We start from the raw sequence: 15,938 nt of genomic DNA, 5'->3' as shown, positions 1-15,938 counted from the left end.
TCTTGAAAATAAGCCTTGACAAGGCTTGCGATAGTCTCTGGTATCCTGAAGAAAGCAAAGGATGCCCAGAGGAAACTGTGAGGGACAGTTCCGAACGCATTGGCAAGGTCAAGGAAAATGACATGCAGATCTCTCTTCTGTTTTCTTGCAGTCTGGATTTGGTGCCAAATCATGCTGGTATGTTCGAGACATCCAGAGAACCCTGGGATGCCTGCTTTTTGGACTGTTGTATCCACAAGGTTATTTCTCTCTAAATAGCTGGTCATCCTCTGAGCAACGATGCTGAAGAAGATTTTACCCTCTATATTGAGGAGACTGATAGGGCGGAATTGGCTGATATCTGTGGATTCCTTCTCTTTCGGAATCAGGACTCCACCTGCCCTGCGCCATGCTTTGGGTATAATTCTCTTCTCCCAAGCCACTCTCATTAGCCTCCACAGGAAGCGAAGAACATCAGGAGCACTCTTGTAGAGTCGATACGGAACCCCATTTGGCCCTGCAGCTGAAGATGCTCTTACCCGTTTTACTGTCTGTTCCACCTCCTTCCACTTTGGAGGACTAATGTCCATCTGGTGCTCTGGTTGTTCAATTGGTGGAATGACTGATGGAATAGCTGTCTTCAGGTGTCTCTTGTCATCCGCATGTATTCTTTTCAGATACTCGTCCAGCTCCTGCATTGATGGTTTCAGGTTTCCTCCCTTTTCTTTGATGAAAAGTGATTTTACGAACTTATAGGGGTCCTTGAAGAAGCGTGATCTCGTTCGTTCTTTCTTTTTTCGTGATTTTCGTGATGCTCGTCTCAGGGTTGCTAAACGGCTTTTGATGTTTCCCTGGAGAATGTTGATGCCCTCCTTCTCACTATCAGAAGCCTTCCTCCACTGCTTCTTGAGCTGCCTTCTCTCCCGGATTAGGCATTCCATCTCCTTTTGCCGTCTGGACTTGCTTTCCAAAGCGGGTGCCCTTTCCTTTTCCTCCCTTACTCCATATCGCTCTGTTCCATAGCCATAGATAATGTCCCCCATCTTGTCAAGCTTTCTTTCGACTGTTCCCCTTACACCCTGTAGGATACTGGTCAGGTCTGCATTTATGGTCTTCCATTCTTTCTTCTCCGAGGCTCCAGGCCATTTCACGTGGGGTTTTCTTCCGCTGATCTTTTTCTCCATTGCTGGATGGGCTCCATATTTTCCTCTGCCTGCATAACTGTGCTTGAGTTTCCTTCATCAGGGGGGCTGATGTCCTGCGGACTTTGGTGAGACTCCAGTCGCTGGACTTCATTCGACTGACTTGATTGACTTCTCAGGAAGTACTTATCAATGCGAGGTCCCTGTTTTCCCTCCCTCAGCTTCTTTCCTTGATGTATTTTCAAGCCCTTTGAAGATGTTATTTTCATCCAGCCGCAGGAGCAGACCTGAAGCCTCTTCTCGGATGCTGATTGTGCGCATGGTTCTTGTTGAGTGCATGTATTGCTCATGGTCTTTTCCATTCCTAGATCTATGGCCTTATTATCCATCAATGAGTCTTCTTCCGCCCCCACTCTCGCAGACTCTAGGGGTATTCTTTCTTTAATTCTGTTCGTAGCCATAAGCGGGTGAATCCAAAATACTGAATAGTATTGGATCCTGCTGACATGGGGAGCTAGCCCATGCCTGCCCCAGGTGGGGTCTATTTCCTCCTGTCAGCTGTCTTTCCAGCAGTCACAAGGTCTTTCCCTTGTTGTCAGCCATTCTATTCACGGCGGTCACTGGATGATTCCAGGGTAAATGTTTCCAAATACACAGGACAAGATGTTAGAAATCCAAAGTGCCAAATGTCAACTTGCTCCCGGTGGTGATGGGAGGCTTATGCTCCTCCGATGTCGAGAAAGGCTAGGCAGACACGTCATTGGGGTTATCAAGTGGGCACCTACTTTCATCGACGTTTCGCTGATTGGACCCACGACGTCTCCAGTAGGCTCAGCAGTGCATTCTGGCGTCCCAGAACCACCCCCCTCTGCATCTGCCTAGCTGGCTTATTTGGGAGACCAGATGGGGTCTTTCCTCTTCAGCCAGAGCCACTGGCTACTACGCTCTGCCACCTGTGATGTTTCCTTGATAGCCTGGCGTAGGGCTTGTCCGCTGATCCCCAGGATGACTGAACATTTTAAATTGAGTGCCAAACAAAAATCTTACATTTTAACAAGTCCACCAATGCAGTTGGCACTTAACTGTTTCATAAGGTCATAAGTTGTAGGAGCAAAATTAGGTTATTCAGCCCATCAAGTCTACTCTGTCATTCAATCGTGGCTGATCTATCTTTCCCTCTCAACCCCATTCTCCTGCCTTCTCCCCATAACCCCTGACTCCCTTATGAATCAAGAATCTGCCAATCTGCACCTTAAAAATACCCCCAATGATTTGTCCTCCACAGCCTCACATCAGTGCATAATAAATGCTGGAATTGCCAGCAATGTACACATCCCATGGATCAATTGTAGTTAGTGTAGTTAACACTGATTCAGCATCAGACAACAGTTGTAACAAGTTTTTTTTTTAAACACGTTTTTCCCTGAGGGAATATTTGAACTGGCACTGTAGTCAATACTGGAATAAACAGTATTGAAATAGTCTTATTTTGATGGTAAGTGCAATATATTATTATCACATTTTAAATATTACTAGACCAAGTGGACCCGTTGGGCCCAAACCTCTCCTGCACTGGTGCAGCACCCTCTCCTCCCCCGCTCCCCTCCCCTCCCCCCACACCCCCTCCCCTCCCCTCCCTCCACCCCTCCCCCACACTCCATACCCCTCAACCCCCCTTATCCTCCCTACACCCCTCTCCCTCCCTCCCTAGGAGATAGATTTAAACTTTAAAATGTGAATAACTTTAAAAATATAACACCGATTTCAATGAAACTTATTCCATTAGCACCAAAGGGACAACGGTGAGTAAGGTGGGCCTAAAGTTGTTGCGCTATACGGCTGTAGTTCAGGAACAAACAAACAAATGAGAGTTTTAGTATATAGATAACATTTCCATAGCAATATATAATACTCTATTGCAGCCTATTTTTCTATTTCTGGGTGTACGAATTACTGGAGACTAACTTCTCCAATGATGGAAATAGGATGTGACTTTATTTGGGGCAACCTCAGCCAAAAATAAACACTAATGGACTCTTGAGAGAAAGCCTGCAGCGGCCTGGCTGGTTTTGTCAGTCTCACGGACTGGCTGCCAAATACTTGTAGACACTGGCATTACAGAGGTGGTCGGATCAATAACCTCCTCCTTCAAGAAGTCTCATCAAATCTCATAACCCATCGATTGCAACTCTAGTCTCACTCCCTGATCGGGGCACCTGACAATGTGTGAGTGTCACCTGTCACTCAATGCCAATGACCAGACTTCCCATTACGTTCATTCTGTTACTACCCTCCAAGATTACATTGAGATAGAACTGCTGACATTTGAGACCAAGTCAACTTCATGAAGGGCATTGAGAAGGGGAAAGATAGGCGAACAGGTTTTTTTACATGCTCCTTTGCTTATCCTTGGGTTATGAAAATAACTAAATATTGCAGTTGGTATTTGGATTACTACACACCCAGCAGTATGAATATTGATTTCTCTAATTTCAAATAACCCTTCCATTCCCTCTCTCTCCGTTCCTGCCACGCCCCAGCAATCCTATGAGCTTCACTGTTGTCCTGCTTAATGTTGCTGTTTGTATTTATCCATTGTCACCTTCCCCACAGCCAACAATGGACCATTGTGGTCTCTACCTTTCCTTGGTCGTTGTTGCTGGCTTTGATTTGGTCTTTTCTTATCTTTCATTCGTTTGTTCTTTGGACCTTTTCATATCTTTCGCTTTCCTCTTCCCTGATGCTCAGTCTGAAGAAGGGTCTTGACCCAAAACGTCACCTATTCTTTTTCTCCAGAGATGCTGCACAACCTGTTGATTTACTCCAGCATTTTGTGTTTATCTTCAGTCTACAAAACATGATGTGCATGATGAGATTAAGCTGGCACATATTTGCTGGGTTAGAGAGAATATCTGGATTCCAACGAATACTCTCTTGAACCTCTACAGGTGTATTGATAGAGTGTGTATTAACTGGTTGCATCACAGCCTGGTCGGGCAACTCGAACGCCCAGGAACGAAGAAGGCTGCAAAAAGTGGTGAATACTGCCCAATCCATCACGGGTACATATCTGCCCACCATCAAAGGGATCTACAGGAGTCGCTGCCTCAAAAAGGCAGCCAGCATTATCAGAGACCCACACCACCCTGGCCACACTCTCATTTCACTCCTACCATCGGGAAGTAGGTAGAGTCTGAAATTGTAATGCCCAGATTCAGAACTGGCTTCTTCGCTACAACCATCAGGTTATTAAACATTACAACTTCCTAATAAACTCTGAACTACATAGATTTGGGGGCATTCTTCATGTTTTTAAATATATATATGTGTGTGTGTGTGTGCATGTGTGTATAAAACTATTTTATTACTTATTATGGTGCTTACTGAGCACTATGTTCACATATCTGTTGTGCTGCTGTAAGTAAGAATTTAATTGTTCCGTTTCAGAACATATGACAGTAAAGCATGTGATTCTTGACAGGTAGATACAACAATGTTTTGGAAGAGATACAGGAGTGTCTTTTAATTATGCACAAGAATATGTAGGGAATTGAGTGTTGGGGGTGGGATATGGATCATGTGCAGGCAGATGGGATTTGTTTAGTTTGGCATCATGGTCAGCAAAGACATAGAGGGCTACATTCTATGTTCAATGAATGTTTTGTTTTACGGGAACGATGTCTTTTGGTGGTCCTGCTGAAGATCTGAAACTTGTCAGAAAATAAATTCAACCACAGATCCATAGAATCTGGATCAAATTCTGAGGAATTTGAATCTGAAGCATCTCTGAAGAAGTTTGAAGAAAGATCCTGACCCTAAAATGTCGCCTATCCATGTTCCCCAGAACTGTTGCTTGACCCGCTGAGTTACTCCACCTCTCAGCCAAGCTTTTTTTGTAAACCAGCCTGTGGGAGTCATTTAAAGGCCAGTGGATCAAAATTCAGGACCAACATTGTCCCTTGAGGAACAAACGCAAGGATGGGCAAGGTTCTGGAAACTTAGATGACGAGAGATCCTGTAAATTTCTCATTAAAAACAAGGAACCATATGTAAGGTTTAAGAAGCTGAAATTCTGACTTTTATACTCAATGCCCCGACTAATATAATTGGTGTTGCCACTTTCAGGGAGCTGTGGATTTGATCTCAAGATTCCTCTGTACATCAATTCTGTTGATGGTCATGCCATTAACTATATACTTTCCCCTTATATTCGACCTCCCAAAGTGGAACACCTCAGACTTACATAGAGTAGATAGCAGATTTTTGTTTTCACAGGGTAGAAATGTTTAATAATAAAAAGCATTGCAATTAGGGTTGGACAATTAAATGCGGGATCTGTGAGGTCCTCATGGAGAAATGGGAAAAAAATGACAGAAGGGGATTTATGAGGCATGTTTGTTACACAGAGAGCCAGGAACATGCAGTCAGGGGAGGTGATGGAAGGAAATATCCTGGGGAACCTCCACATCCTCCTTGTAATGGGGTGACCAGAACTACACACAATTCTCCAAATGGGGCCCAACCACAACATTTGAGGCATTGAGACAGGCATGTGGTCTGGCAAGACATTGAAGGATATAGACCATGTGCAGGCGGATGTGCATTTTAAACATTGGCATCATTGTTGGCACAGACATTGTGGACCGAACGGCCTGTTCCCATGAAAGCGTTCCCATGAAAGCACGCCTCTACTTAGGTTTAGGAAACGTGGCATGTCTCCAGCAACCCTCACTAACTTCTACAGATGTGTCGTAGAAAGCATCTTATCGGATGCATCATAGCCTGGTTTGGGAACAGCGCCACCCAAGACCGCAAGAAATTCCAGAGAGTTGTGGACGTAGCCCAGACCATCACATAAACCTGCCTCTCTTCCAGTGACTCCATCTACACTTTGTGGCAAGGTCGCCACCATAATCAAGGACCAGTCTCACACCAGTCACTTCTTCTTCTTCCCTATTCTATCAGGCAGGGGATACAGAAGTTTGAAAACACATACCTCTAGATTCAGGCACAGTTTCTTCCCAGGCAACTGAACGGTCCTCTCATCAGCTGGAGTGGGGTCCTGACCTCCCATCTACCTGATTGGAGACCTTTGAACTTTCTATAGTTGGACTTTATGTAATATACCTTTGGACTAAATGTTGTACCCTTTATCCCTGCACTGTGGACGGCCTGATTGTATTCATGTATAGACTTTTCTTTTCTGGATAGCACGCAAACAAAAGCTTTTCACTGTATCTTGATACACGTGACAAAAGTAGTTCATTTTGTTTATTATCAACATGTGTAACAGGGTAAAGCTTTTTTTGCTTTAATAAACTAAAATAAAGTAATAAACCACACCAGAGACCCGAGTTCTATCCTGACTACAGGTGCTGTCTGTGCGGAGTTTGTACTCAGTGACTGAGTGGGTTTTCTCCGGGTGTTTTCTCCGGGTGGTTTCCTCCCATATTCCAAAGATGAACAGGTTTGTAGGTTAATTTGCATGTTAATTGGCATTAGTAAAAAAAATTGTAAATTGTCCTTAGTGTGTAGGATAGCGCATACCAGCATGGACTCGGTGGGCCAAAGGGACTGTTTCCACACTGTATCTCTAAGGTAAAGTCATAGAGTCGTACAGCGTGGAAAAAGGCCCTTCGGTCCAACTCCACCAACCAACATGTCCCATCTACACTAGTCCTACTTGCCTGCATTTCGCCCATTTCCCTCTAAACCTATCTTATCCATGTACCTGTCTAAATGTTTTATTAAACGTTGCGATAGTCCCAGCCTCAACTACCTCCCCTGGCAGCTCGTTCCATACACTCACCATGTGAAGAAGTTATCCCTCAGGATCCTATTAAATCTTTCTCCTCTCACCTTAAACGGCACGGTGGCGCAGCGGTAGAGTTGCTGCCTTACAGCAAATGCAAGAGACTCAGGTTCGATCCTGACTAAGGGTGCTGTACTGTACGGAGTTTGTACGTTTTCCCCGTGACCTGCGTGGGTTTTCTCCGAGATCTTCGGTTTCCTCCCACACTCCAAAGACGTACAGGTTTGTAGGTTAATTGGCTGGGCAAATGTAAAAATTGTCCCTAGTGGGTGTAGGATAGCGTTAATGTGCGGGGATCTGGTGGGCCGAAGGGCCTGTTTCTGCGCTGTATCTCTAAATCTAAACAAAAAATCTAAACCAATGTCCTCTGGTTCTCAATTCCCCTACTCTGTGCAAGACACTCTGTGCTGTTTACCTGATCTATTTCACTCATATTTTGTACACCTCTTTCAGATGACCCCTTATCCCCCTCCTAAGAAATAGAGTTCTAGCCTGCTCAACATCTCCCGGCAGATCAGTCCCAAACACCCCTCCCTCCTCCCCCCCACCTCCTCCCCCCACACACACACACCATGTGCTGCCAACATCCTCATAAATCTTCTCTGCACCCTTTCCATCTTGCCACCCTTCCCATGACATGGTCCCCAGAACTGAACATAATCCTCTAAATGTGGCCTCACCAACATCTTATATAACTGAAACATGACCTCCCAACTACTCAATAGAAGATAGACACAAAATAACTTAACTGGTTAGACAGCATTTCTGGAGAAAAGGACTAGGTGACTTTTCAGGTCAAGATTCTTCATCAGACTGAGCATCAGTCAGTCTGATGAAGGGTCTCGATCTGAAACGTCATTGGGCGGCACGGTAGCGCAGCGGTAGAGTTGCTGCTTTACAGCGAATGCAGCGAATGCAACGCCGGAGACTCAGGTTCGATCCTGACTACGGGTGCTGCACTGTAAGGAGTTTGTACGTTCTCCCCGTGACCTGCGTGGGTTTTCTCCGAGATCTTCGGTTTCCTCCCACACTCCAAAGACGTACAGGTATGTAGGTTAATTGGCTGGGTAAATGTAAAAATTGTCCCTAGTGTAGGATAGTGTTAATGTACGGGGATCGCTGGGCGGCACGGACTTGGAGGGCCGAAAAGGCCTGTTTCCGGCTGTATATATATATGATATGATATGATATGATATGCTGCCTGACCCGCTGAGTTACTCCAGCATTTTGTACCTATCTTCAGTGTAAACCACCGTCTGCAGTTCCTTCCTACACATTCTATACTCACTACTCTGACTGATGGCAGGCTAATAAAACTAAAAGAGGCATATAAATTGGCCAGAGGAAGGAGCAAACCGGAGGACTGAGAGAAATTTAGAATTCAACAGAGTACAAAGGGGTTAATAAAGAGGGGGGAAATGGAGCATGAAAGAAAGCTTATGGGGAATATAAAAACTGACTGTAAAAGCTTCTATCGATATGTGAAGAGGTAAAGATTAGTGAAGACAAATGTAGGTCTCTTACAGTCAGAAAAAGGTAAATTTATAATGAAAAACAAGGAAATGGCTGACCAGTTAAACAAGTACTTTGGTTCTGTCTTCAGTAAGTAAGACACAAACAATCTCCCAGAAATACCAGGGGGCCAAAGATCTAGTGGGAGGGAGGAACTGAAGGGAATCCACATTAGTCAGGAAAGGGTGTTAGGTAAACTGTTGGGACTGCAGGCAGATAAATCCCCAGAGCCTGATGGTCTGCATCCCAGAGTACTCAAGGAGGTGGCCCTAGAAATCGTGGATGCATTGGTGATCATTTTCCAATGTTCTATAGACTCTGGATCAGTTCCTGTGGACTGGTGGATAGATAATGTAACCCCACTTTTTAGGAAAGGAAGGAGAGAGAAAACAGGGAATTATAGACCAGTTAGCCTGACCGGTAGTGGGGAAGATGCTTGAGTATTAAAGATGTAATAGCAGCGCATTTGGAAAGCAATGACAGGATCGGTCAAAGTCAGCATGGATTTATGAAGGGGAAATCATGCTTGACTAATCTTCTGGAATTTTTTTGAGGATGTAACAAGTAGAATGGATAAGGGAGAGCCAGTGGATGTGGTGTATCTGTACTTTCAAAAAGGCTTAGAGAAGGTCCCGCACAAGAGATTAATGTGCAAAATTAGAGCACATGGTATTGGGGGTAGGGTATTGACATGGGTAGAGAACTGGTTGGCAAACAGGAAGCAAGGAGTAGGAAATAGGGGTCCTTTTCAGAATAGCAGGCAGTGACTAGTGGGGTGCCGCAAGGCTTAGTGCTGGGACCCCAGTTATTTACAATATATATTGATGATTTAGACGAAGGAATTTCCAGGGCTTATATTCACTGGAATTTAGAAGGATGAGAGGGGATCTTATAGAAACATATAACATTCTTAAGGGATTGGACAGGTTAGATGCAGGAAAAATGTTTCCGATGTTAGGGGAGTCCAGAATCAGGGGTCATAGTTTAAGAATAAGGTGTAGGCCATTTAGGACTGAGATGAGGAAAAACCTTTTCACCCAGAGAGTTGTAAATCAGTGGAATTCTCTGCCACAGAAGGCAGTGGAGGCCAATTCACTGGATGTTTTCAAGAGATAGTTAGATATAGCTCTTAGGGATCAAGGGATATGGGGAGAAAGCAGGATCGGGTTACTGATTTTGGATGATCAACCATGATCATATTGAATGGTGGTGCTGGCTTGAAGGGCCAAATGGCCTACTCTTGCACCTATTTTCTATATTTCTAAAACTAAACTAAACTAGTCATGTGTTTTATTGTCATATGTCCAATATCTATATACTAAAACTCTCGTTTGTTTGTTCCTAAACTACAGCCAAAACAGTACACGATAGCGCAACAATATTAGGCCCACCTTACTCACTGTCGTCCCTTTTGTGCTAATGGAAGAAGTTTCATTGAAATCGGTGTTATATTTTTAAAGTTATTTACATTTTTAAGTTTAAATCTATCTCCTAGGGAGGGAGAGGGGTGGAGGGAGGGGGAGAGGATAAGGGGGGTTGAGTGCGGAGGGGGAGAGGGGGAGGGGAAGAGGGGGAGGAGAGAGGAGGGGGGAGTGGGAGATGGGGGGGGGGGGGGGAAGAGGGAGAGGGATGGAGAGGGGGGGGGGGGAGGGGGGAGGAGTTGCTGCACCAATGCAGGAGAGGTTTGGGCCCAACGGGTTCTCTTGGTCTAGTAGAACAATGAAATTCTTACTTGCAGCTGCACAACAGAGTATGTATACTTAGTACACAGTAAATAATGTAATAAACGAGAAAAAAAAGTTCAGTGTGTTCATGCTCACATATATACAGATATATATCCACACACTTAAAACAATAACAATGCAATAATAACAATAATAGTCCATGTAGTTCAGAGCTTATTTGAGGTTGCAGTGTTTAATAGCCAAATGGCTAATAATTCAACTAAATGTTTGGTTTGATAACTAGCATCTGCAGTTCCGTCTCACATATTACATACTCAATACTTTGACTGATGTAAGGTTAATAAACTAAGTTTAACTTTAAGAAGAAAAAATGTTAAATTTAAAACAATGTAAATAAAATGAAACTAAAATGAAATGTTTGGTTTGTTAACCAGCATCTGCAGTTCCTTTTTACATACTCTACACTCAATACTCTGACTGAAGTAAGGTTAATAAACTAAACTTAAATAAAATTTTAGATTAAGCCTGAAGAAGTCACCCATTCCTTCTCTCCAGAGATGCTGCATGACCAGCATTTTGGGTATATATTCGGTTGAAACCAGCATCTGCAGTTCCTTCCTAAACTAAATGTGTGTTTTGTTAAACATCATCTGCAGTTTCTTCTTATATTCTTTGGCAGATAATAAACTAAACTAAATGTAAATAATGAACTAAACTACATCCGCTGTGTTCCTCCAACATTTTGTGTCTATCTTTGGTTCAAACCAGTATTTGCAGTTCCTTCCAATACAACTGAACTAAATGTTTAAGAAGGAACAGCAGATGCTGGTTTAATCTGAAGGGACACAAAAAGCGGGAGTAACTCAGCGGGACAGGCAGCATCTGTGGAGAGAAGGAATGGATGGCATTGCGGGTCGAGACCCTTCTTCAGACTGGTTAGGAATAAGGGAAATGAGAGATATAGACGGTGATGTGGAGAGATAAAGAACACTGAATGAAAGATATGCAAAAAAGTAACGACGATCAAGGAAACAGGCCATTGTTTGTAGGGTGAAAATGAGAAGCTAGTGCGACTTGGGTGGGGGAGGGATAGAGAGGGAATGCCGGGGCTACCTGAAGTGAGAGAAATCAATATTCATACCACTGGGCTGTAAGCTTCCCAAGCGAAATATGAGATGTTTTTCCTCCAATTTACATTTAACCTCACTCTGACAATGGAAGAAACCGAGGACAAAGGTAGGAATGGGAAGGAGAATTAAAGTGTTCAGGAACTGGGAGATCAGGTAGGTTCAGGCGGGCTGAGCGAAGGTGTTCCGCGAAACGATCGCCCAGTCTGCGTTTGGTCTTGCCGATGTATAAGAGTCCACATCTTGAACAACGGATGTTTCAAGAGTCTATTCATAGACTATAGCTCCGCCTTCAACACGGTCATCCCCACCAAGCTCATCACCAAACTCCACCAGCTAGGCCTCAGCTCGTCATTATGTGACTGGATCCTGGACTTCCTGCTGGAACGACCGCAGGCAGTGAGAATGGGCCCGCACCTCTCCTCCACTATCACCCTGAGTACCGGCACACCACAGGGCTGTGTTCTGAGCCCCATGCTCTACTCCCTCTTCACACACGACTGTGTTCCTGCATTCGACACCAACACCATTGTCAAGTTTGCAGACGACACAACGGTGATCGGGCTTATCACCAACGGGGATGAAACAAACTATAGAGCGGAGGTGCAGAACCTGGCGGACTGGTGCTCGGATAACAACCTGTCCCTAAATACCAAGACCAAGGAGCTGATCATCAACTTCCGTAGGTCACATAACGGGGAATATGCCCCGATCTCTATCAACGGGGACAGTGTGGAGAGAGTGTCCAGCTTCAAGTTTCTGGGCACTCACATTTCGGAGGACCTAACATGGTCCAATAACACTGCTGCGCTGGTCAAGAAGGCACAACAAACTGTTCTACTTAAGAACACTGAAAAAGTCTGGTCTACCCCAACAGCTGCTGACGACCTTCTACCGCTGCACCATAGAGAGCATCCTAACGCATGGCATCCCTGTGTGGTACCTCAGCTGCACGGAGGCACAAAGGAAAGCTCTACAGCGGGTAGTCCATAGAGCTCAGAGGGCCATCGGAACACAGCTACCAGACTTGGAGGGCATCTACAACACACGACGCCTCAGAAAAGCCACCAGCATCCACAAAGACTCTTCACACCCCTGCAACAGTCTGTTCGAACTCCTTCCATCGGGCAGACGATACAAGGCCTTCTACGCCCGCACCTCCAGACTCAGGAACAGCTTCATCCCCAGGGCCATAGCTGCTATGAACCGGTCCTGCTGAGCCGGATGGCCACAACGCATAGATCAACTTGCACTTTACCCTGTCTAAAAAACTGTTACAATTGTTTCGTTTCGTTGGTTTGCTGTTAATTACTTAAATTATTGCATCGTATGGGAGGCGCATTCCCAATCTCGTTGTACCCCTGGGTACAATGACAATAAAGATATATTGTATTGTATTGTATTGGTGTGTAAACCGGCATACACAGTTCCTTCCTACACAACTAAACTAAATGTTTGGTGTGTAAACCAGCATCTGCAATGGTTGTTTCAACCAAAGATAATAGAGCGGAGCAAGATAGACCACTCCGTCGAAATCACCTACACTGAAGTGTAGTATGCAAAGGAGCCATTTTAGTAGGCAAAACCCGCCGTTCGCTGTCTCTCACAGTGTAATCAGCATTTTGGGGGAACGGTATGTGTGATGATACCATTAAAATGCAGAATATATCTCATCTATCAATTCACAGATTTTTGTTATTTTTCTTTTTATATGTTTCTGTAAGATTCTGCCTACTAAAATGGCGCCATGAGACGCTAGGGTTTTTGGGTCCAGTGGTCTATCTTGCTCTGCTATCTTTGGTGACGTAGGGAGGGTGACGTCACCGCCTCAGCTGGGCGGGTAATGTCACAGACGAGGGCGTCTGGTTGCGTGACGTCAGGCTGACGGACATCCTTTGTGGGGGGAGGGTGGGTGGGCGCGGAGAACGATCAGTGTCAGCGGCCGACAGACCGACCGACCGACCGACGGACGGAGACGCGGAGCAGCCGCGGCAGCGCCGGGCCTCGACTACAGGTGATGGCGGGCGGCCGCCCCTTCCTCTCTCCCTGTGTGCGCTGCCCGAGGCGTGAATGAAGGGGGAGGGAGGGAGACATTGTGGCCGGTTGATTGGGGGGGGGGGCGTCGCCATGGCTGCTGCCCACGTCACGGCAGAGGCGGCTCGGCACACCGGCTTCTGAGGCCCGCTGAGCACGGACGCCTCCTTCCTTCCTTCCCTCTCTCCCCGCACGGCGGCCCCGCGGCTGGCTGACGGTCACCCCCGGCTACGGGTTCCCAACGCCGCTGCTGTTTAACGGGATCAGCTCAGACCAGTTAGTACTGGCTGGCATGCGGAAGTCCCGCCCACAAACGCCTCGCTGATTGGTCCCCCGCGCCACACTTCCTCCCGCCGCGCCGCTGCTGATTGGCCGGCGGCGCCGCCACTCAAGGCCCTGTCGGTGCCGGGGGCTGAGCGACATTTTCTGGACATTCCGGTTAATGGTCTTTTTCCTTGTTCTTTGTTCCTATTAGGGTTTAAAGTTGTATTGTTTGCCGTGCATCTGTTTATTAACGAGGTCAATTCAACCTCTTTCTCCCCCCCCATTAATGTCAGCTCAAAGCGTCAAAGATAGAGATTGTTGGTGTACTGATGCATTTGCATTTGTTAAAACACGATGACTATTTTTGAACCATTGTGGCAATTGTTCAGTTATGAAAACACCAATTAATTAGCAATTGGGGGGGAAAAAAAGCTCTGATGTTTTGCAAAGTAGCTTGTAAAATTTCATTGTTGGGGTAGAAGATTTATGTCCTTGTAGTTTTTAATCTTTGCTACTTAGTGTAGTACTTTGCCGATGTGTTTTTGGCCATTACTAAAGAGATTGTACATGCTACAGTGACTTGTTCCATTGTATCACCTTTCTTGGCAGCAAATTGATGGGTTTACATTCCATGAGTTTAGTTACTGACACTAAAAACTACGTTTTCAGGGTTGGAGCAGCGTATGAAAAAAGTTTATGTAGAATTGCTTAACTTATGTAGCCACTGAGGTTTAACATACCACCCAGTCCTTTTCCTCTTTATTTCTTGGTACTCTTTCACAATTGTTTCTGCCCCCATCCCTTTGTAAATTAAAATATATAAGTTGTTATCTTACATAAATACATAGAAAATAGGTGTAGGAGTAGGCCTTTCGGCCCTTTGAGCCAGTACCGCCATTCAATGTGATCATGGCTGATCATCTGCAATCTGTACCCTGTTCCTGCCTTCTCTCATATCCCTTGATTCCGCTAGCCCTAAAGGTTCTATCTAACTATTTTGAATGCATCTAGTGAATCGACCTTCGGTGCCTTCTGAGGCAGAGAACTCCACAAATTCACAACTCTGGGTGAAAAAGTTTTTCCTCATCTCAGTTCTAAATGTCAAGTCAAGTCAAGTTTATTTGTCACATACACGATGTGTAGTGAAATGAAAGTGGCAATGCCTGCGGATTGTGCACAAAAAAGAATTACAGTTACAGCATATAAATAAAGTTAATAAGTTACTATAGTGTAGACAAAAATGTAGTCTCTGGAGTTATAAAAGTTGACAGTCCTGATGGCCTGTGGGAAGAAACTCCGTCTCATCCTCTCCGTTTTCACAGCGTGACAGCGGAGGCGTTTGCCTGATCGTAGCATCTGGAACAGTCCGTTACTGGGGTGGCAGGGGTCCCTCATGATCTTGCTTGCTCTGGATCTGCACCTCCTGATGTATAGGTCCTGCAGGGGGACGAGTGTAGTTCCCATGGTGCGTTCTGCCGAACGCACTACTCTCTGCAGGGCCATCCTGTCCTGGGCAGAGCTGTTCCCAAACCAGACTGTAATGTTGCCGGACAGGATGCTCTCTACAGCCCCAGAATAGAAGCAATGAAGGATCCTCAGAGACACTCTGAATTTCCTCAGTTGTCTAAGGTGGTAAAGGCGCTGCTTTGCCTTACCCACCAGTGCGGCAATGTGCGTTGCCCATGTCAGATCCTCTGTGATGCGGACTCCCAAGTATTTAAAACTGCTCACCCTATCCGCAGTAGACCCATTTATCTCCAGTGGCGTGTACGTCCTTGGATGTTTAGCCCTTCTGAAGTCCACAATCAGCTCCTTCGTTTTAGTGACATTCAAAAGGAGGCTATTGTCCTGACACCAGAGTGCCAGATCAGCCACCTCCTCCCGGTAGGCCTTCTCATCGTTGTTGGAGATCCGGCCCACCACCACAGTGTCATCAGCAAACTTGATGATGGAGTTTGAGCTGCACCTGGCCCCACAGTCGTGTGTACAGGCAGTACAGTAGGGGGCTAAGGACGCAACCCTGGGGGGATCTTATGTTCAGGGTGAGGGAGCTAGATGTGTGTTCCCCCATCCTGACCACTTGGGGCCTGGCGGTGAGAAAGTCCAGGACCCAGGCACACAGAGGGGTGCTAAGCCCCAGTTCCAGCAGCTTCTCAACCAGTCTGCTGGGGACTATTGTGTTGAATGCTGAACTAAAGTCAATGAACAGCATCCTCACATAGCCCCCCTGGCTGTCCAGATGAGAGAGAGCGGTGTGCAGAACCTGGGAGACCGTGGACCTGCATCATCCGTGGACCTGTTCGGACGGTATGCGAACTGGAGTGGGTCCATGTTGCGAGGAAGGAAGGCGCAGATGTGCTTCTTGACTAGCCTCTCGAAGCAT

The 15,938-nt window shown here is 45.8% G+C and overlaps 1 protein-coding gene across 7 annotated transcripts in view; it reads left to right on the top strand.

The window, feature by feature from the left end:
* Positions 1–13,176: 13,176 nt before the first annotated feature.
* Positions 13,177–15,938, top strand: part of LOC144607005 (AN1-type zinc finger protein 5-like) — a 45,400-nt gene continuing 42,638 nt past the window's right edge. For 6 of the 7 annotated variants that reach the window (XR_013549044.1, XR_013549043.1, XM_078423535.1 and 3 more), the window contains exon 1: positions 13,177–13,271. The gene's annotated coding sequence lies outside the window, so the exon portion shown is untranslated. Of the gene's footprint in view, positions 13,272–13,690; positions 13,730–15,938 lie in introns of those variants that run through there. The other variant, XM_078423532.1, reaches the window with a different exon arrangement.

This window comes from Rhinoraja longicauda, chromosome 28 (assembly GCF_053455715.1).
Source record: "Rhinoraja longicauda isolate Sanriku21f chromosome 28, sRhiLon1.1, whole genome shotgun sequence".
Lineage (NCBI taxonomy): Eukaryota > Metazoa > Chordata > Chondrichthyes > Rajiformes > Arhynchobatidae > Rhinoraja > Rhinoraja longicauda.
The sequence above is the reverse complement of the archived record's forward strand: the minus strand, read 5'-3'. Positions and strand labels throughout refer to the sequence as shown.